Source organism: Pongo pygmaeus, chromosome 17, assembly GCF_028885625.2.
Source record: "Pongo pygmaeus isolate AG05252 chromosome 17, NHGRI_mPonPyg2-v2.0_pri, whole genome shotgun sequence".
Taxonomy (NCBI): Eukaryota; Metazoa; Chordata; class Mammalia; order Primates; family Hominidae; genus Pongo; species Pongo pygmaeus.
The window spans coordinates 74,119,519-74,140,825 of NC_072390.2; positions in this window are offsets into that span (position 1 = coordinate 74,119,519).

Consider the following 21,307-nt stretch of genomic DNA (forward strand, 5'->3'; position numbering starts at 1 on the left):
CGTAAGAGAAGGAGCAAAGAGAACTTGAGGACAATGAGAGTATCAAAGGGAGAGAAAGAAGAGGAAAGAAAAGACAGGAGCAAAAACAACGAAGGCTGGGCTGAAGACAAGGGACTGCACAGGTTTATGATCTTGGCCAGAACCAGCTTTTGGTTCCCATGAGCAGGTGGAAGACTTTGATTACACTCAGCAAGGGATTATCATCCTGCCCGTTACTGAAGCAGGCAGCTTGGCTTTAAACTGTTTCTGTGCTTATTTGACTTGGGCAAAGAAATCTTGCCAGGTCAACTGCTAATTAAATAGCCTCCAGATTGAGACTTGGTCTCTTCCCTTGAGCCATATACAGTCTGGATGAGGAGATTAAGTACCAATGAACAGAAGATGATGACTACCTGAACTTTGAAAGGGCCAGAACAAGCATTGGAAGCAGGGCCCAGGGCTGGGCTGGCCAAGCGGACCACCTGGAGGTGTGGTACTTTGGGCTGAGCCTTGAATAGTAGGGTGTGCACAACCAGAACCAGTGGGAAGGAAATTCCTGGCAGGCATAATAGCAAAAGGATAAAAGAGGGAGACCGGCTTCCCTGGAATGAAAGACTTGTGGCCAAAGGTGGCAGGGGGCTGGTCAGTTCCAAATGAGGCCACAGGTAGGGAAGGTTCTATTGGGTGCAGCTCAAAGACTCAGGTTTCCAGGGAGGTATGTCGATTTCCTGACGGTGGGGCAGAATTGATGGCAGGGAAGGGCGGGAAGGTCAAAGTAGGGTATCCAAGCAGAGGGAACCATCTCAGAAAATGCAAGGCAAGCAGAACATGCTAGGGATGGGGGAATGTGGCAGGGGAACAGCCAAGTGACAGCGGCACCTGAGTTAGGGAAGATCCTCAATTTGGGGAAGTGGCAAGTTGAGTGGGAGGTTTCCTGCTTGCTCATTTCTTGTTTAAGGGACAACAAATTCTACTACAAATAAAAATACAACTTAATCTAATGCTCCATAGAAAGTACAAACTTTTGGGAAATCAGGCAACAAGTCTACACATGCAGAAGGAAAAAAAAGATTTCAAGCCGGTATGTTTTTAACTCAATTTTCTAGATTTGCCTCAATTGCATCAAACATGTGTAGATAGCCATGTCCTCTAGTGCCTGATTCAAGTTATTTTCAGACTTTATCAGCACTGTCCTTGGAAGTCACTGTAGCCACCATGTTATAAGCTGAATGATGATAAATATGTGGCAATTTTCTTCTTTCATTCTTGTCATTCCCATACATACTACTTTAATGGCAAAGCAATGAGATTACTGGCATAAATGTCTTCCTGTCCCCAAGCTCATCCCTGGATCATTTTGCCTGAGGTTGAAAAGCAAAACAAACCAAATCAGTAAAGCATCTTCTTTCAAATAAGGGGATATTCCTTGGTATTCAAAATATATTTTCAATTGTTCAAAATCGGTTTATTTTGTTTCTGTAGAATACAAGAAAGTTAAAAGTTGATTTTAGGGGCTCAAATGAAAGAATTTCTTCATGACCAACTTCATTGTTAATTCAACCTGTTTTGTTAGATATATATGCCTCAAATAAAGAATAAAGAATAAAAACTCAACACAGTGGGATAATTAGAATCTGAATTGTGATAAAATTCATGCCTGTATTTATCAATTATGAAAGTGGTTGGGATACCCTCTAGCCTGAGCTGAAGCCAGGCTTATCAAACCTACTCTGTTCATAAGGATTAACTATTAACTTTAATTCAAAAATATCAGTACAGGCAGGTACTCCAGAGAGCCTTCCCCGCTGCAATAGACCCAACACACTAATTTACTAACAGTCATTAACCAGCCTGAGAAGTCAGTACGTGGTGACAGACCAAATATTTCAGGCAAAAGTGAAACAAGTGAGATGCCACCAAGTGCAGTTACACAGCACCATTTTAAAGGTGGCCTCTGGGCAATTTGGAAATGATCAGCAAAATTCTAAATGTGCACATATTTAGATAGAGCAATTTCATTTTTAGGACTATGGCATGCAGAGATACTCACTAACATGTACAAAGATCATGTATAAGAATGCTCATGGCCAGGCACTATGGCTCATGCCTGTAATCCCAGCATTTTGAGAGGCCAAGGAGGGAGGATTACTTGAGATCACTTGAGCCCAGGAGTTCAAGACCAGCCTGGGCAACACAGTGAGACCTCATCTCTCCAGAAAATAAACAAAATTAGCTGGACGTGGTGGTGTGCACCTGTGGTCCCAGCTACTCAGGAGGCTAAGGAGGGAGGACTGCTTGAGTCCTGGAGGTTGAGGCTGCAGTGAGCTGTGATTGCTCCATACCACTCCAGCCTGGGCAACAGAGCAAGACCCCATCTTTTAAAAGAAAAAAGAAGAAGAACGTTCATCACAAACAAAACATTGTAATACAAAGAAGTGGGCAATAATTTAGATAACCATCAAGAGGGGACAGGTTAAATAAATGATAATACCTTCATGCAAAGGAATACTATTCCTTCAAAAGAGTAAGGCAGGTTTATGTGTAGTGGTGGGAAAGCATCCTTAGCATATTGTTTAGTGAACAGAGCAAGCTTCAGAGTATAATGTGATCTCGGCTGGGTGTGGTGGCTCACATCTGTAATCCCAGCACTTTGGGAGGCCGAGGTGGGCAGATCGCCTGAGGCCAGGAGTCCAAGACCAGTCTGGCCAACATGGTGAAACCCCATCTCTACTAAAAATACAAAAATTAGCTGGGTGTAGTGGCCCTTGCATGTAATCCCAGCTACTCGGGAGGCTGAGGTGAGAGAATTGTTTGAACCTGGAAGGCAGAGGTTGCAGTGAGCCAAGATTGTGCCACTGCACTCTAGTCTGGGCAGCAGAGTGAGACTCTGTTTCAAAAAAAAAAAAAAGAATAGAATGTGATCTGACTTGAAAGAGGAAGAAATAAAAGCTTCCACACATGTCATTGTGGATAAGAGCAGGTCCTCTGTGGTCAGACTGTGGGGGTTTGAGTCCTGGCTCTGCTACTTACTAGCTGGTCACCGTGGAAATGTGAAACAGGTCTTGGTATCCACTTCTGTAAAATGGAAATAATAAGAGTATCTGCCTCATTGGCATATGATAGGCTTTCAGAAAATACCAGATAAACTGTTAGTAATGATCAACTCTAGGGTGTCGGACATGAAGGAATGGGGAACTTTAATTTTTACCATATTCCCTTTCAGACTATATTTTTTACAGGAATGTTTAAACCAATTTTTGAAAACATGTTGTCTCAAAACTAGAAGCCATCTATTAACAGGTAACTACTCTTGGCACACCCTCAGTGTGATAGATGAGGATTAATGGAGGGTGAAGATATTTGTCAGTCCAACTGGGCCCATAAGACGCCTTGATATTCTCCTCCCAGGAGAGGGAGGCCTTGGTCCACAAGGAAGTCATGTCCACTCACAACTGCAAAACTCTAGGCACGAATGACTCCATCCAACCTCCCCACACTAAGAAACTTGACCAAACTCTAGGATGGCTTCTATCAGCCCAAGACTGTGAGCCCAGTCCCTCTTAAAGTGCCTGCCTGAGAAGGCTCAAATACTGCCTAAAGAATTTGTTTCTTCCAGCTAAAACAACTATAGGCCCCTACCCTCCCTTTGCTTAGAGCAGTTACTTTAGAAAACTTACAATTATAAATCCTTTCTCTCCCACTTTGAGATGTAAATCTCCTTCCACCCAGAATCTCCTTCCACCCAGAGGACCTGGGAATGATGGCTTTGAAATGCAAACATCTAGGGACATAGCTCCCTTGTCTCCCAGTCTCTGTGGGAGGGTAACAGACCAAATTCAGTGGGTGCCTTGCTCCAATTTGCAAAACTACCTCCTGCCATAAAGATATGAGATGTTTGTTTCTTCTCCAGATAAGCACTAATTAACAAACACAGACGGCTAATCACATTGACCACCCCGCCACCCCACTTTTACATTCTTCAGTACTTTTCCTTTAGCACAATCCAACCTACGGTTTAAAAAGCCTAGGCTGGGTATAGTGGCTGAGCCTGTAATCCCATCACTTTGGGATCCCAGGGCAGGAGGATCACTTGAGGCCAGGAGTTCAAGACCAGCCTGGGCAACACAGTGAGATCCCATCTCTCCAAAAAGTAAATAAATAGTCTCCCATCTGTTATTTCAGTGGAGTTGATTTGGTTCTATACTAAAGTCCCTCTCTCCCTTGCTGGAGTAGACCGAATAAAATCAATCTTGCCACCTCTAACAGCTGTCCCGCTGTTTCTCTTTGACACCACTGATGAAGGAGGACTTGGTCCCTGGGAAGGCCAGGACCATGGAGGATGATTTGGCATCTACCCAAGTGGTATTTACATTTACTAAACCTCTGCCTCCCTGTAAATACTAGGGGAAGAAGAGGGCAGAGGTGCTCATTATGCAAAAGACAACTGAAATGTGCAAGAGGGACTTTTCCTTCATATGAATGATATGAAATCTTATTTATTGAGTACTTTGTAATGTACTGAGAAATATGCTAAGCTCTTAATATACAGCATTTTATTGAATCCTTAGAGCAACTTTCCAAGGTAGGTGTCATTATTTTCTTGGAATTCATACTTCAGAAAGATTAGGAAACTTGCTCCAGGTCACACATAAGCTCATAAGTAGCAAACCTAGGAGTCAAACTCCAGAGTCCCCATTCTCCAGAAGCTTTCGTGTGGCCCGGATAAAAAGCGCTGTAGCTGTGCAAATGAAGTACAGCTGAAATTTGTTGTTTATCTTAGAATGTTTTCTTTCCATGGAAAGTAACTACATCTTAGTATATGGCACTAGTAATGGCATTACTGAAACAATAAGAATGACACACAGCTCTGTGGTGAAGCACTCAGCTTTATTTTTCCCCAAGCTGGGTTTCAGGCCACTGAAATGGGTGACCATAGTACAGATCACAGAACCTTGCCTTCTTTTCTTCCTAGTGAGATGGCCAGGTGGGAGGGGGTCCCTGGCAAAACTCCAGCTGGCTTGCACACTGGGGTGGAGCCTCCGGAAGCTCATGCCATTTGCAGTGGGGAAGAACCTGGCCCCTCCTCCTCCTGCATAGAACCTGGGATTCAATCTGTGAGGTGGGAAGTGCAGCAGCAGAGAACTCTGGCCTTGCAGAGAGTCCCTGTTCCCACTTGCTTTCCTTTTCACCAAATAAAACCCTGCTTTACTCATACTTCAAATTGTCTGTAAGCCTACATTTTTGTGGCCATGGGACAAGAACCCCATCTTTAGCTGAACTAAGGAAAAGTCTTGCAACATTTTTGGCGCCCAACGTGGGGCTCGAGAAGCAGTGAGTGAGATGCAAACCAAGAATTCTTTTCCCCTCTCCCTTTGGAGCCTTTTCATCCTCGGAGTTCTGAGCTTATGGGAAACCACATTCCCACCCTCTGTTGCTCTCAGGGGTTAGGAGCCTTTTCATGGCCTTACCTTCCTTTTTCAGGACGGACCTCATGAGCAGCCGGCTTGCCACTGCTCCCCGCTCTTTGCTGGGGCTGGGACCCATGGCCCAAGGGTCCCACACAGCCAGCTGGCTGGTTCCCAGCCACGTGCCATGCAGCCTTCCCCTTCCCCAGCCAAGGGATTTTACTCCATTGGACAGTAATTAAACTTTTCTCTTTGTGGAGAAACCAGTTGCATAAGAATAAGAGGTTCTTCCCCAGGCATTTTTAAACTGTTTTTTTTTTCCTTCGCCTTCTCCACCCCATCAGCAGTTACCATTTAGTGAGGTTTTTTCTTTTAGAAGAAGTTTTGCTAGGCTAGGAATGATAAGCACCCCTGTTTATGTTCTCTGTAAAGTTTTGGTTGTGAAAAATGATCTTGTGGGGACTGGGTTTTCTTCTGCCTGTCAGTGTGTGTATTGTGTGTGATGTCTGTAAAAAGAGCTCTATTAATTTGGCCTAAAGAAAAATGAGTGCTTGAATCAAGATTTTTTTTTTTTAAGGGAAGTTAAAAGCTGTGGTACCTTTCAGTTCACGTGATTTTAATCTTTGAGAAATAAAAGCAGCTCTAAAGACTATTGGTAAAACGCAGGTCAGATGCAAGGTTTGCTAAATGTTTTGAGGTTACAAACTGATTTTTGAGTTTGGGAAACTATTTGACTTGCCAGCTTCACAACTGGTAGGGCCTGGGGACATGTGGAACTAACCATACCCTTAATTAAGAAGGCAAACTTTGGCTGCACTTAGCAACAATTAAAGCAACTTACCAGGTTTTACCCCAAAGTTAAAAATTGCTAGGAGTTACCATTATAATGTGTAATTGAAACTACTGAAAATAGATTTACATGCAAGGAGTGTAAGAACAGTATAATGTGTTTTTTAGTAAAAGGTTATGAAAAGGCATGGAAATGTACATTTTTGCCTATGGTTAAAGGATTGTTTTGAGTTAGGAAAAGCTGAAGGTTCAAACAAGTGGTGGAAAGATTGTGGAAATTAATCTTGCAAAGGGATTCTCTATGTGAACATACTGACTAAATTCAAAAAGGTTATAAAAGGTTTTTGCTTCTTTAAATTTCTGAGTCATCATTTTGGCACAATAAATAACTTACGGTAATCTAGAATTCTATTTGCTAATATCAAGGGCTTCAAACATATGTAACAGGCTTCCCAAAGTCAAACTTCAGCTTCAAAATTGTCTTTCCTGACATGTGGCTTTTCAGATGAATCAGAGGGCCCCTGAGACATCCAGAAAAGAGAGGTAAACAGGATTATTTGACATGTTTAGGTACAAGGGATTGCCAAAATGATGTTCAGTCTTCTTTAGGTTATATCTTGGTAAATAATGCTAATATACGTTCCAAAATTGTATGGGATTTCTAAAATTATAATGTCTAAGTATATGCTACCAATCATAATTACGGTTGTTATGTTAAGTTATTGTAAACTACAGAGATAACCAAACTTCTTTGTCAATTGTGTTTCTAACTGTAACTACCCTGGACATTTTGCTACCCACAGACAATTGTTGTCTTGTTTTAATCCTTTTCAAAAGATGGTCTACAATACGCTGTAGGCCTTTAACATGTGCTCTCAAATATAGGCTTCTGATAACTTTGGGGATTGTAACATTGGAATAAAGGGAAATGTACAGGACTTATAATGAGCTGAAGTGTTCATGAACATCAAGCAAAACAAGAGTTAACTAAGTGAACTGAACTCAGAAAGCTGAAGCAACGTTTTGACTTTTGCTTGGATTATTGCTGATCCTTGTTTTGTTTTTCAGAGTCAAGGAAACTTACTTTGAACTATTTATGACCTTTAATAATTGAGTAAGGTATACGCCTATGAACAAAATTTGGAGCATGTTTGTTTCTCTCTGCCTGTTTCCTCTAAAATTTGGAAACTATCTCTGAGTATTCTTATGGCAATATATTTGTTCACATCAGTGCAGTGAGAATCCTTTTTCCTTTTGCAACAGAACAAAATTGGAGAAAGTGTTTATTCTACCAAGGCTTTGACTGGAAGTGTATGCTTCCCTTTAAGGAGTCAGTCTCGGCTTGCAGAGACAATAAAAACCCAGTGGGGAAACTGGCCTCATACCCTTGCCAACACAGTACCTATACAGGGTTTCTGACCTGTAGTCAGTAAACAATGTCACTTTCTAACAGGTCCAGAAGCTCCAAGTTTATCTTGGGACCTTAGGAGGAAAGGATCACCCAACTTGCAGGTTGGACTTTGCTTTGAAAGGTCTTATCTGAGATTCCTTGGGGAACAGAGTTCCATCAAAGCCAATCCTAAAGTCTTATATAGAAATAATTATTCTTGCTGCACTTTATGCAAACAATCAGGCCAAATATAAAAGTAAAGTCTATTTTTCAAACTGCTCAGTCCTATGATGATATGTTTTTTAAACAAAAATGAGGATTGGAGAGAGAGAAATTATATTTCAAAACTTATCATACATTTGTCATTAAATTCTAAACTCACTAGTTGTTTTTAATATTTTGCCTACATTTTACACTAACCCTGCTTGTTCCTGTGAACCTACCAGAAATCTCCAACTGCAGCTCAGAAAGAACAAGAGGGATGGGTAATGTAAAAATCTGGATCAATATTCTAGTTCTGGCTAGTCGTGGTGGCTGACGCCTGTAGTCCCAGCACTTTGGGAGGCCAAGGCAGGCAGATCACCTGAGGTCAGGAGTTGAGACGAGCCTGGCTAACACGGCAAAACCCCATCTGTACCAAAAATACAAAAAATTACCCAGGTGCGGTGGTATGTGCCTGTAGTCCCAGCTACTCAGGAGGCTGAGGCAGCAGAATCATTTGAACCTGGGAGGCAGAGGTTGCAGTGAGCCAAAATTATGCCACTGCACTCCAGCCTGGGCAACAGAGTGAGGCTCCATCTAAAACAAAACAAAACAAAATTCTAGTTCTGAGCTATTATCCTGTACATCCTGCTAGGTGATGGGATTAAATAGGATGCCCATGATTTGGAGGTTTCCTATTTGAGAAAGTAAGACCAAGGGAGCTAACCAAAGCCAAGCACAATGCACCCAAATCCTAGCAGGCATAACCATAGCCACTAGTTATCTGGGTGTGTCACAAGACATCTTTTTCCTCTCCCTTATTGGAGGAGGACTCAGTTCCACAGTTTTACCTTAGCGTTTGGCTTATGATAAGAAGTCCATGCAACGTCTCCCCCACTCCCCCCGAGACATATTTTTGTCTCAAACTCAATTCCAAGCTTCAGGTCAAAGCCATAGGAAAGAAAACTGGATTTAAGGGATCCAGAGTCAGATGATAACAGAGGTTAAAAGGCACAGGGCAGGTAAGCATGACTGATTCCTGCCGATTAAGACAAGCCCAAGCTTCCTGTTTCATGGATAAAGACCATGTTAGTATCCATGGCATAAATGAGTTCTAGGGAATTCAAGGCTACTGAAAGCAGGGGAGATAAGGTGTATGTGGGTAAGAATGGATGACTCCCACCCCCTAGGCCTCCCTGCTTCATGGGTGCAAGCCGCTTTGGCACACATGATGGGTGCCTGCCAACGTCACCAGGACTTGGCAATGCAAGGACAGAAGAGGAAAGGGGATCGTCTTCCCTCTCTCCCTCACATACCCCGAGTATTTGCTAGGAAGAGAAGGGAACCAGGGATACCTGCTTACCTCTTTCTAGATGGGTAGCCATTCATCTTCAGTCTGTACCCCTTTTGACTGCATCCTGAACCCCTGGGACTCCTTTAAAAGGTGCCTTCTTTTTTCCTTTCTTCTCCTCTGACCTCTCTTTGCTGATAGGTAATTGTGTCTCTGTACTACGGGACACTCCCTTCAAATGCATCCTCCAAACTGGAAAGAGTTAATTTCCCAAACCTTAAACTGGCTGGCTTAAGATTGGGCTCAGGGAGAGGGAACCCAGAATCCCAACATGCCAGCAAAAGGGTCAAGTTTTTTTTTTTTATCAGTCAGGCTTTTAACCGCTATCTTCCTGGGCAAACTGGTAAAAGGCCTTGGGATTTTTTAGCTGTCCTTACCTCCCCCTTGTTTTGTTTTGATACATATTTTCTAATAACTCATTTTATCTGTTCTTGCCTTCAGGTCATTAAACTCCAAATGGTCATGCAACTGGAGCCTCTGAGGATGGCCCCTTCTGCCGGGAACCCTTAAATAGGTCTCTGAGATCTGACTACCATTTCCCCAAAACAGCATCCCTGTCACCTTCCTGTCAGCAGGAAGCAGTTAAGATTGGTCTTCATCTTTGGGAGGCTGAGGCAGGTAGGTTATGAGGTCAGGAGTTCGAGACCAGCCTGGCCAACACGGTGAAACCACATATCTACTAAAAATACAAAAAAATTAGCCCAGGATGGTGGCATGCACCTGTAATCCCAGCTACTCGGGAGGCTGAGGCAGGAGAATTGCTTGAACCCAGGAGGTGGAAGTTTCAGTGAGCTGAGATTACACCATTGCACTCCAGCCTGGGCAACAAAGCAAGACCCCATCTCAGGGAAAAAGAAAAGATTGGTTTTCATCCTTATCTTTAGTTTAACAGCAGCTAGATGTATGTCTTTAGAGGGGGTAAGGGGTCCCTGGCAAAACTCCAGTGGGTCTGCGCACTGGGGTGGAGCTTCGGGAAGTTCACACAGTTTGCAGCAGGGAGGAGCCAGGCCCCTCCTCTTCCTGTATGGAAGATCTTCCTGGGATTCAAACTGTGAGGCAAGAAACACAGCAGCAGGGAACTCTGGCCTTGCAGAGAGTCCCTGTTCCCCCCACCATTTTTTTTCTTTTCAGCAAATAAAACCCTGCTTTACTCATGCTTCAAATTGTCTGCGAGCCTATATTTTCATGGCCGTGGGATAAGCACCCTGTCTTTAGCTGAACTAAGGAAAAGTCCTGCAACACCAGCACCCATTGGTCTCTGAAATTCCTCCCCTTGTATATTATCTCACTGCCCAGCTAGAACATCAGCTCCCTATGGGTAGGGAATTTTCTGTTTTGTTAATTTCTGCATCTACAGTGTCTATGGAAGTGCTTGGTCTATGGTTGAAGCCCAGTAAATATTTGTTGGAGAAAGGAGGAATGAGGGGGAAAAGTGGGGGAAAGAAGAAGGGAGGAAGGAGAAAAAATGGATGGAAAGAAGGAAGGAAGGAGGAAATGGAGGGAGGGAGGGAGGAAGGGAGGGAGGATGAGAGGCAGAGGGAGAAAACATGAATGGGATTTAGAAATTTAGTACCTCTAGTTCAATTCTCATCCCCATTCAGACTGAACAACGAGGGAGCTGTGGCCAGAGAAGTAAAGTCAACAGCCAGCTGGGGGCAGTTCTGCATGTCTCTATCAGGTTAATTATTTCCTCTTTCTTGGTGGTGATGATAGGGGAGGGAAGGGGGTGGCTTTGAGAAGAGCTGAAATTTGACAGAGTTTTTCAACCTCAGCACTGCTGATATTTTGGGCCAGAAAGTCCTTGGTTGTGGGTGCTGTGCTGTGCAGTACGTTATACGTTATAAGGTGATTAGCAACAACCCTGGCCTCTGCCCACTCAATGCCAGTAGCACTGTCCCCCTCCACTTGAGCTGTGACAACCACAAATGTCTCCAGGCATTGTTAAATGTCCTGGCGGGGGTGGAGGCCAGGTATGTGGACAAAATTAGCCAAGGTTGAGAACCACTGGAGTATTTAAAATTCAGTGCTTCAAGAGAAGTGGGGGACATTTCAGGCTCTGAGATATGAAAGCCAAGGCACAAACCGTGGAGGCAGCAGAAATCTTGGGATCTGGCATGATCCCAAACTCAGAGACACAGGAATATTCATCAACATGATGACTCAGGAAATGAATGTTTTCATGGTCTGCCAGCCCTTCCAGGTAAGAAGTTAAGAAATTTAATAAGAAAATTGATCTCTACGCACATGAGGAAAGAGAATCTAATGAGCAACAAGCCAGGCAGATTCAAAAGCCTCCAGTTATTCTCCCCAACACAGACACAGCCATTTTTGAACACAATTATGAACTTGAAACCCCACAGGGGAATTCAGGGGAAATCATTGAAACATTTATTTGATGTGAAACCTCTGACCCAAGCAATTCATAATCAATTAAAGTGGTAGGGCCTGGAAGATTTGACGGTAGCATAGTTCTGGGTTTTATTGACAAATGGTCGGTACAAGTAATAATTGGTGGCATCTTAAATTAGATCTGAACGTCAATAAAAATCAAGAAGGATTCCACAGAGCTCAGTACCGGAAACTATATTATCCAATATGCAGTGCTCATTAACAACCTGGAGGAGAAAGTCAATTTGACTTAGATTACATTTTCAGATAATGCAAAATGAGTGAGAAATGGCAAATACAAAAGATAAATTAAAGTTAAAATTACCAAAGGGACTGAATATTTGAGAACCTTGGTCAGAACTCAGTAAGATGAAACTTAACATGAAAAAGGAAAATATTACAAGCCTGACCAGGCTTGGTTACACCTGAAGGTCCGAGGAATCAGACAGCACACAGGGGAGGCTGGGGTGGGATAAGCTGGGGTGGGTAAGCTGAAGGGAAACTTGGCATTCCTCCCATACACCTTGGAAGGCTGACTTAAGAATTTAGCAGGTTGTGTCTTTAAGGAGATTTTGCAGCTGGAGAAGCAAGTCAGTGTTACAGACCTGCCATCCTAGTCACAGTTATAGAGTTTTGCTGCAGGAAAATGGAAATTCAGGTGAAGTTTGTGTCCTAATATGGCTACAAGGTGATTCAGTGCTTTGCACGTCATCGTTCTATCATTGTCATCATCATCACCACCACCACTTACCAAGTTCTTATTGACATGTTAGACTCTGTTCTAAGAACTTTATTTAGCTTTGAAAAATCTTCACAACAACCAGATATTATTAGTCACATTGTACAGATGAGAAAACTCACAGAGAGGTTAAGTGTTTTGCCCAAGGTCACACAGTAAATGGCAGAGAAGGGATTATTAACCCATGTTCTTTGAGAAACAAACTGCAGTAGAAGGAATCTGAAAAAAAACCTAGGAGATTCCTAGCAGATTTGAGGAGTGGTGAACTCTGTAGGTGAGATCAGCCCTAGAGGAAGAAAGATAACATTTACTTTCAATATGCTCCTCCCCTATATCATCTAGGAATTTGTTTGGCTATAACAAAAACCTTAAACAGTGGCTTATACAAATAGGGGCTTATCTGTCACATGTAACATGAACACAGTGGTGGACAGATACTAGCAATGATTTTCCATTTCAACAATGCCAAGGCTGAAGTCTCCGTGTATTTCTTGGCCTTTCTCTCAAGATTGCAGGATGGCTGCTAGTGGTCGGTGGAATGTCTACAGTCAAGGCAGGAAGAAGGTAGAAGGGCTGTGCCATCTATATCTGTTCCCTTGATCACGAAGGCAAAAACTCCCAGAAACCACTGCAGGCTGACTTTCACCTAAGTCTCATTGGCCAAAACTAGGTCACATGGCCACTGCTGTTCAGGGGGAGACTGGGAAAGCAGGACACAGGACTGCCATGATTGAGTTGAACCATGGTCCATTGCCTGAACCTGGGCCTGGGGCTCTCTGCAAGGAAGAAAGGAAAAGTGGGTATTGGGTAAGCTACTAATGGTATGTACCACTACCTTTTCCTCTCTTCTCTTCACCAAGTGACCTGATTCCTGCAGTGTCTTGATTTGAGCAGCTGACATATTCTAGCCAAAGTGTGAGCCAGGAGGGGGATAAGATGTGCCTATTCCCATTGTTCATTTTCAGTAGAGTGTATGAAAAGAAACTGAAATCAAAAATTTGTCAGAGCAGGTTCTGGAAAGCTCCTTTGCCAGGACGAGCACCCATGGAGGAGTTTGAGCATTCACTAGAATAAGGGTCCACAAGGTATTTCTGTGTAGTACATAAAGTCAGAATTACAGGCACCCCCAAACATGGAGAAATAACTCGATGGCTTCTCCAAACACAGAGCACTGGCTTTTGTATCAGGAAAAGATTCTAGCCTACAAACAAACAAAAAGCAAAAACAAAAAAACTGGAAACACCCACATATCCATCGACTGGTGAATGAGCAAACAAATTGAGGGATAGCCGCACAACAGAACACCGGCAGAAAGGAACAGATATGTGATACATGCCACTGCTGGTCTGAATCTCAAAAGCATTGTGGTAAATAAAAGACACCAGATACAAAAGACTCATACACTAGAGGACCAACTATATGAAATTCTAAAAAAGACAAAACATATCTAAAGTAACAGAAAGCTTATCAGTGATTTACTAAACTTGGGGGGAATTATTGGAGATGGCAGGAATGTTCAATATCTGGATAGTGGTGTTTGTACACATTTGTCAAAACTCGACAAAGTACACCCTTAAAATGGGTACATTTTAATATGTAAATTATACCTCAACAAAGTTTATTTATATTTTTTAAGTCTGTCTACATCTCCATTTTTATGTTTTTTTCTGTTTGCTTCCTTTGTCCCTAGCCAAATTCCTTCTAGAAAATTCCAGTTTTGTTTAAGCAGCACTCCAGGGAAAGTGGTGTTTTCCCAACACCTAGTGGAAATGCAGAATGCTATAGGCGCTATGGCAGCATTGACAGTAATTGCCCCAATTCAATAGTAGGAAGAGACGGTGTGATGGTGAATTTTATGTGTCAGCTTGGCTAGGCCGCAGCATGCAGATATTTGGTCAAAGATTATTCTAGATGTTTCTTTGAAGGTGTTTGTTAGATGATCAACATTTACATTAGTAAACTTTGAGTAAAGCAGATTACCCTCCATAATTTGGGTGGGCCTCATCCTATCAGTTGAAGGCTTTCAGAGAAAAAGACTGACCTGTCCAAGCAAGAAGGAATTCTGCCAGTAGACTGCCTTTGGACTTGAACTGTAACTCTTCCCTTGTCTCCTATGTGTGCCTAGCTTGCAAATTTTGGACTTGTCAAGTTGCCATAATCACTTGAGCAAATTCCTTACAATAAATCAATCTCTCTCTCTCCCTCTCTCTCTCTATCTCTCTCTTTCTTTTTCTCTCTCCCTGCACCCCCCCCTCATTGATTTATCTATACCCACATGCACACACATCTGGTAGGTTGTGTTTCTCTGGGGAACCCTGACTAATGCAAACAGGTAACACCATGGAATTAGAGTAGTGAAGCTCTAGGGCCTCCATGTACAAATTGCCACTCCAGGGTTAGCCATGAAGGGTGATACTCAGAAAGGAGAGTCTGCACCGCACTGCAGGGGTTTTAATGCCAGCCGGCTGCTTGGCCATAGACAAGTGGTTACACTTTCCAAGACTCTTCCATCCCAAGAAAGAGACAATAAAACTACCTACTTGTTCAAGAAAGAACAAGGATTTAATGAGATATTAATACAAAAAGTTTACCATTTTTGATATTTACTACCAGAGGGTGACTCAACCAAGGTCACACAAAGTCTCCCAACTTTTGGGACAATACTCCTCTCACTGCCTCTGGATATCTATAAAGTGTCCCTCCTTTGTCTTCAATGACATCTGAAGTGGACCACACTACTCTGAACCTTAAGACGGCCAACACTAGTTTCAGCTTGGGCCAGGTGCAGTGGCTCACATTTGTAATCACACTTTCCCTTGGGAGGTGAAGGCAGGAGGATCACTTGAGCCCAGGGGTTACAGATCAGCCTGGGCAACATAGCAAGCCCCTGTCTCTACAAAAAAAAATTTTAAATTGAAAAATAAACTTGAATTAAAATACCGATTTCGGTGGGAAGGATTGGCATGGTATTATAATATTTGGTACCATGATAAGTAGTCTTAGGAGGCTTTCTGATAACTCATCTGAGTTGGCCTTAGTCTTTCTGTCACCATGGTAGGCAGGCTGTGAATAACCCTTCATATGCATGACACTGTTTCACCATCAATGCCCATCCCTTCCTGGGCCTTCCCAGGAGGCTGTGCAGGGAGGCTTTGCCTATTCTTGGCCCTCCCAGACACCCTTGTTTCTGCCATAATGTAATCTACAGGTCTGAAAACCTGGGGGCTGTAGTGCTGGGCGCCATCAAGAAAGAGAACAAGAGAGATAGATGGATGGATCTTGATTTGATAAGTCAAATCAGATTAAACTAATGGCATTTCAGAGATTTTTCTGAATAATTTTTTCCTTAGGAACTTGTTACTGAACTTGGTTGCAACTTTTCTTGGCTGAACTTGAGAGACTATGGCTGGGACAAGCCAGCTACCTGGGGGTGGGATAGGAGTGGGGGTGGGAGGGCGAGAGTCGTGATTCGGGGATAATCACTTTACCTTTGTGAAGTCAGCTCTTTATGTAGAGATATGAAGTTGTTTAATATTTATAGTCTTTTTTTTTTTTTTTTGAGATGGAATCTCAGTCACCCAGGCTGGAGAACAGTGGTGTCATCTCGGTTCACTGCAATCTCTGCCTCCCGGTTCAAGCGATTCTCCCGCCTCAGCCTCCCAAGTAGCTGGGATTACAGACATGTGCCACTACACTTGGCTAATTTTTGTATTTTTAGTAGAGATGGGGTTTAGCCATGTTGGCTAGGCTGGTCTAGAACTCCTGACCTCAAGTGATCTGCCCGCCTCAGCCTCCCAATGTGCTGGGATTACAGGTGTGAGCCACTGCACCCGGCCAATATTTACAGTCTTTTAAAATTTTGTCCTGACGAAGATAGGAAGAAAGGTAGGATGAAGGGCATGGCCCCTGCAGATGGATCCTTAGAAGAAAGAACAAGAGCTGCTCAGTCCCAGAACGCTGCCAGCTCCACCCCTTGAGCCATCACCTACTCTCTCTGGTCCCTCTCCTGCCTTAGTCCTCACCTCTGTGTTGTCTGAGGAGTGGGTATAACATTTGGAGCCTCCCAGCCTTCCAGGCCGAGTTGACCCGGAATGCACAGTGGCTTTCATTGTCCCAGGCCTGGATCCCTTGGCCAAGAGGGCTAGGAATATACCTGTGGAAAGTTATGGAAAATAGTGCCCCTTCCTCACCAAGTCCCTTGACTGATGCTCAGTTTCCTCTGGAGGTGATCCAAGGAAGTGGCTCCTTTGTGGCCACGCTCGGCACCCCTGTCTCTCACTTTCTCAACTTTAAAGGGGGAAATAATCATGCTGAAGGATGCTCCAATGGATTAGCCACGGTGGGGAAGGGAGGAATGATCGTCCCACAGAAGGAGCTGTTGATGGCACAGGAAAGTGTAGCACAGAGAAGACTTAGGGTGGGCATGATGGTGTCTCAAGGACTCCTCAAGGACCAGAGGGCAGTGCAGAATAGGACCATGTGACAGGGGAAGAGCTGGGAGACATATTTAGGTTCAATATAAGGAAGAGTTTGCTAAATTCAGTTCTCTCTGAAGACGAGAATAAGTGAGTTCTCCAGCACTGGAGATGTTCAAGAACAACAGGAGCACTGGGCAAGGATGCAATTAAGGAGAACGGGCAGTTAGATTAGACGAATGGGTCTTGGCTGGGGGCAACTCCACTCCTACCCCCAGAAAGGGACAATGGGAATGTCTGGAGATATTCTGGTTGTCACAACTGAGAGGTCCTACTGGCCTCTAATGGATGGGGACAAGGGACACTGCTCAACATCCTGCCATGCACGGGATGGCGCCACCACAAGGGATTATCTGGCCCAAAATATGAATAGCATTGAGGTTGAGAAACCCTAAATTAGATAAGCTGTAAAGCCTGAGTGGAGGGTAATCGCCCCCTCCCATCTGTCTGGCAACCCAGAAGACCGTGGAAGGGAATCAACGACATGCTGGGAAGAGCTGGATTTCAAGCAGGACCGTGCAGTAAGATTTTCAAGTAGATGAATCTCAGAAATATATTTTCAGTTTCAAACATTGTGGGTTATATTTTGGGATGCTGGCCATTTCTGCTGTAGCCAAAACTATGAGCCTGTTATTCTCCACACAGCAAATTTTCTGTTCCCACCATTTGTACCTACTTCTGTGTACAAGTTGGAAGGCAAAGATCTAGAGACAGGGTGGGCTGGGGGTGGAGAATAGAAAACAAGCAAACAGAGGAAACTACAGTGAGGTTTCCCTCAAAGGCCTCTAAGAATGATCCCTGATATCTCTTCTAAAATTATCTTTTAATCCACCTTTTACGCCTGCTGGGTAGTACAATTTGTTGAACCCCAGAAAAGCCCTGGAATTACAATGAAATTCGTTGTTACCAGATGTGTGAATCAATCAGATGGCTCTGAGGTCAACTCTTGGCTCTGTCAATTACCATCTGGGTCTGGGCAGGTTATTTAACCTTTCTGAGCCTCAGTTTCCTCATTTATAAAATGGGGTAAATAACACCGACCTCATGGGATAGCTGTGAAGAGCATATGAACAAATGCACATAACAATCACACACAGTCCCTGGCACATAATAAGTACTCACTAAGCAGCAGCTATTACTTGTATGATCTCCTTCTCAGGAGACTTAAATAGCACAAAACTGGGTTAGGCATTGAATTAGAAAATGATGCTATCTTGAAAATCACAATCTAATACAGAAATTAGCCTGCCCTAATTACAGTTCCCCATTATTATTAATTTAAAGAGTAAGTAGCTGCTGGACAATAGATACACATGATTTCATTTAACTGTCCTACCACCCTAGAGAGGGAAGCATTACCAACTCAATTTACAGATGATGAAACTGACATGCCCATGCTAAGTGAGTTGCCAATCATGGCTCCTAAATGGCAGAGGAGGAATTGGAACCCAGGCCAGCCTGACTCCTAAACTCCTCACCACTGCTTCCTTGTTCTCCATCATTCCCCGTCTTGCTCTGCTTCCTTCACTCCAGCCTGGACCTGGGAATCTTGGAGCATCTCACTGCAGCAAGACCTGCCCTCAAAGCCTTCACTGGCTCCACATATAAATGGCCAGTCACAGCTTAAGGTATTTCCTCTCACAGAGCTATTTTCATTTGGCAAAAATAGCCACTAAACTTAAGCAGAGACTCTCAGCCTGGAATCCCCTAAGAGCAATGGTAGAGATGCATGAGCTATTTTCCATATTTCAAAAAGCCATGAAGAAACTAAAATGCAATGTTTCATTGATTTATATTGGAATTACATCGACTCTCTGAGGTGATGCTGGTTATTTCAACCTGATTAGAAGCTCTGATTGATAGACAGTTCCTTATGTCTTTGATGAATAAAAAAATGGGAAATCTAAATATATATGGCCTGTTGCACAGTTAAAAGCTCATCAAAGCCTGAACTCAGCCATGCATGGTAGCTCACGCCTGTAACCCCAGCACTTTGCAGGGCCAAGGTGGGAGGGTAGCTTGAGCCCAGGAGTTCAAGACCAGCCTGGGCAACACGGTGAAACCCCATTTCTACAAAAAATACAAAACCTAGCCAGCCATGGTGGCATGCACCTGTAGTGTCAGCTACTCAGAAGGCTGAGGTGGGAGAATCACTTGAGCCCGGGAAGTCAAGGCTGCAGTGAGCCATGATTGCACCACTGCACTCCAGTCTGGGCAACAGAGGGAGACCTTGTCTCAAAACAAAAACAAAAACAAAAACAAACCCCCAAATCACAAAATACCCCTGAGCTCCATGGGATAAAATAATTTTACAAATGCACTCGGTGATGAACTATCCGTGGTCACTGAGCTAAAAGTTCACAGCCTAAATCATGGAATATCAGGCCCTAGGTTGGTTCTGGTAGAGTTTCTCAGCTATCTGTCAAACTCCATGGACTCTTTCTTCCACAGTGATGCAATCAGAGCCAGGCATAATTGATTATTAAGACTGTAACCCCCAATCTCTCTTGCAGTTAGCTATGACCATGCGGTTGACTTTTTACTAATGAAACACTAGCAGAAGAGATAAATGCTTCATTTTGGCTGGTATATTAAGAGAGCGGGCGTGCCTCCTCCATCTTCCCCTTTTTGGCAGCTGCAACCCAAGCTATGCAGACAGATAGGAAATTGCTCATCACATGTGGTCCATAGACCAGCTGTCCATCCCAAACTATTTGTTTCCCATCCACAATGAGATAAAGATCTTGTGCTAGGACACAAATCAGTAACATCTCCACACACATTGTTTAGTACAGCTGACTTTTTTTTCTTTCATAGCAAGATGCTCTTGATGAAGGAAGCCATGCATTGACTTGCATTCTAATGCAAGCTCCTTCTCTCCCTGCAGGCCAGCCCTTTGAGTAGTGCTGCTGTAGGGAATGGTAGAGACCCAAGGTGGTATGAACCCAGGTTTCTGAATATCAATGTGGAACAGAGCTGCCTGCCAACCTGGAACACCTGCCCTGGACAGAAAAGAGAAATAGACTTCTCTTTTGAATGGGTCATTGCATTGCAAGGTCTCTTTCTCATAGAGTTTAGCTTTCCCCTAACTACGTCAGTGGGGTTAATCATATTTACCCAGCTGTCTGTAGTGAGGATTTTAAGAGGTGTATGAGAGGACACCCAGCCAGGATCTACTGGGGCTTATTCATATCAACTGAATCAAACATGCAAAGATTCCATTCTCTAACTGGAAACAGTCCACTGTCTTTTCTGGTTAGAAGTTTGGACTCAGCCTCCTTTTCCTGGAGGTCAATGTATCGATTCAAATCTCTTGAGTCCCATCTTTGTGCCTAAGACTGGCCAGGCACTGTGGAGCAGTATCGAGCCAGATGACATGGGTGCTGTCCTTATAGGGTGCTACAGCAAGTCATGTGGCCCAGCCGTAGTCTGCAGGCAGGAAACCTGTAGGCTGGGGTGGCCTTGGAGCAAGAGCTAAGGTGAATGGAGGGGCCTAGGCATCTCCTGGCACGTAATGGACACAAGAAACAGTGTTGCCTGAATTAGCAGAAGTGTTGTGCTTTCTAAAGAATTATTTCTACACTTGAATGTCTTTACAGTGGCTTCCCCTTAGTTTCATGGGGATGGGGGGAGGTGGAGGATTTCATTTGAAAGATTCTAAAATAATCTTGGTTAAACTAAAGAGAAAGAGCATTTTTCTACAACTTAATTTGGAGAGATAAGGGTTTAACCCATCTCCAAAGATCCAGGGTTGCAGAAGGCATTTCTTAGACCTCGGCATTTCTTAGGTTTGTTGTTCATTCGCCAAATACTTATCAAGCACCACTATGATCCAGGTGCTCTGCAGACACACAGAAGAACAATACCAAGTCTCTGTGTTGAAGCAAGCTCACTGTGTGGGAGGCAGCAAGCCTAGGGATGATCAATTGCCTGCCAGTGGAACACTTGCCTACTGACAGAGCCTGGGGACGGAATGCAGAGAGGCCCGGAACCCAGGAGGGATGGAGCCCAGGCCAGTCTGTGGACTTTTTTCTTTTGATTTTCACTTAGCTCACTCCCTGAGGATAGTATTGTTGTATTTTGTTGGCTACCAAACTATTAATGATCTTAAAATTGACTTTTTTTCTCTTAGACCCAGACACACGCATGAAAATACTCTTCAGATCCAAGAATACTCAGTCATGCAATGTGAGTGTGTAATCACTTAAGAATATATTGAACGCCAAGCACAGTGGCTCACGCCTGCAATCCCAGCACTTTGGGAGGCCACGGCTCACTTGAGGTCAGGAGTTCAAACCAGCCTGGCCAACATGGTGAAACCTCATCTCTACTAAAAATGCAAAATTAGCCAGACGTGGTGGTGCATGCCTGTGATGTCAGCTACTCCACAGGCGGAGACAGGAGAATCACTTGAGCTGGGGAGGCAGAGGTTGCAGTGAGCCCAGATTACGCCATTGCACTCCAGTCTGGGTGACAGAGCAAGACTCTGTCTCAAAAAAAACAACAAAAAAAAAGAAGAATGTATTGAATCAGCAGATACTCAGACACAAGTGTATGTTTTCAACTTTAACAATATCAATATATCAATAT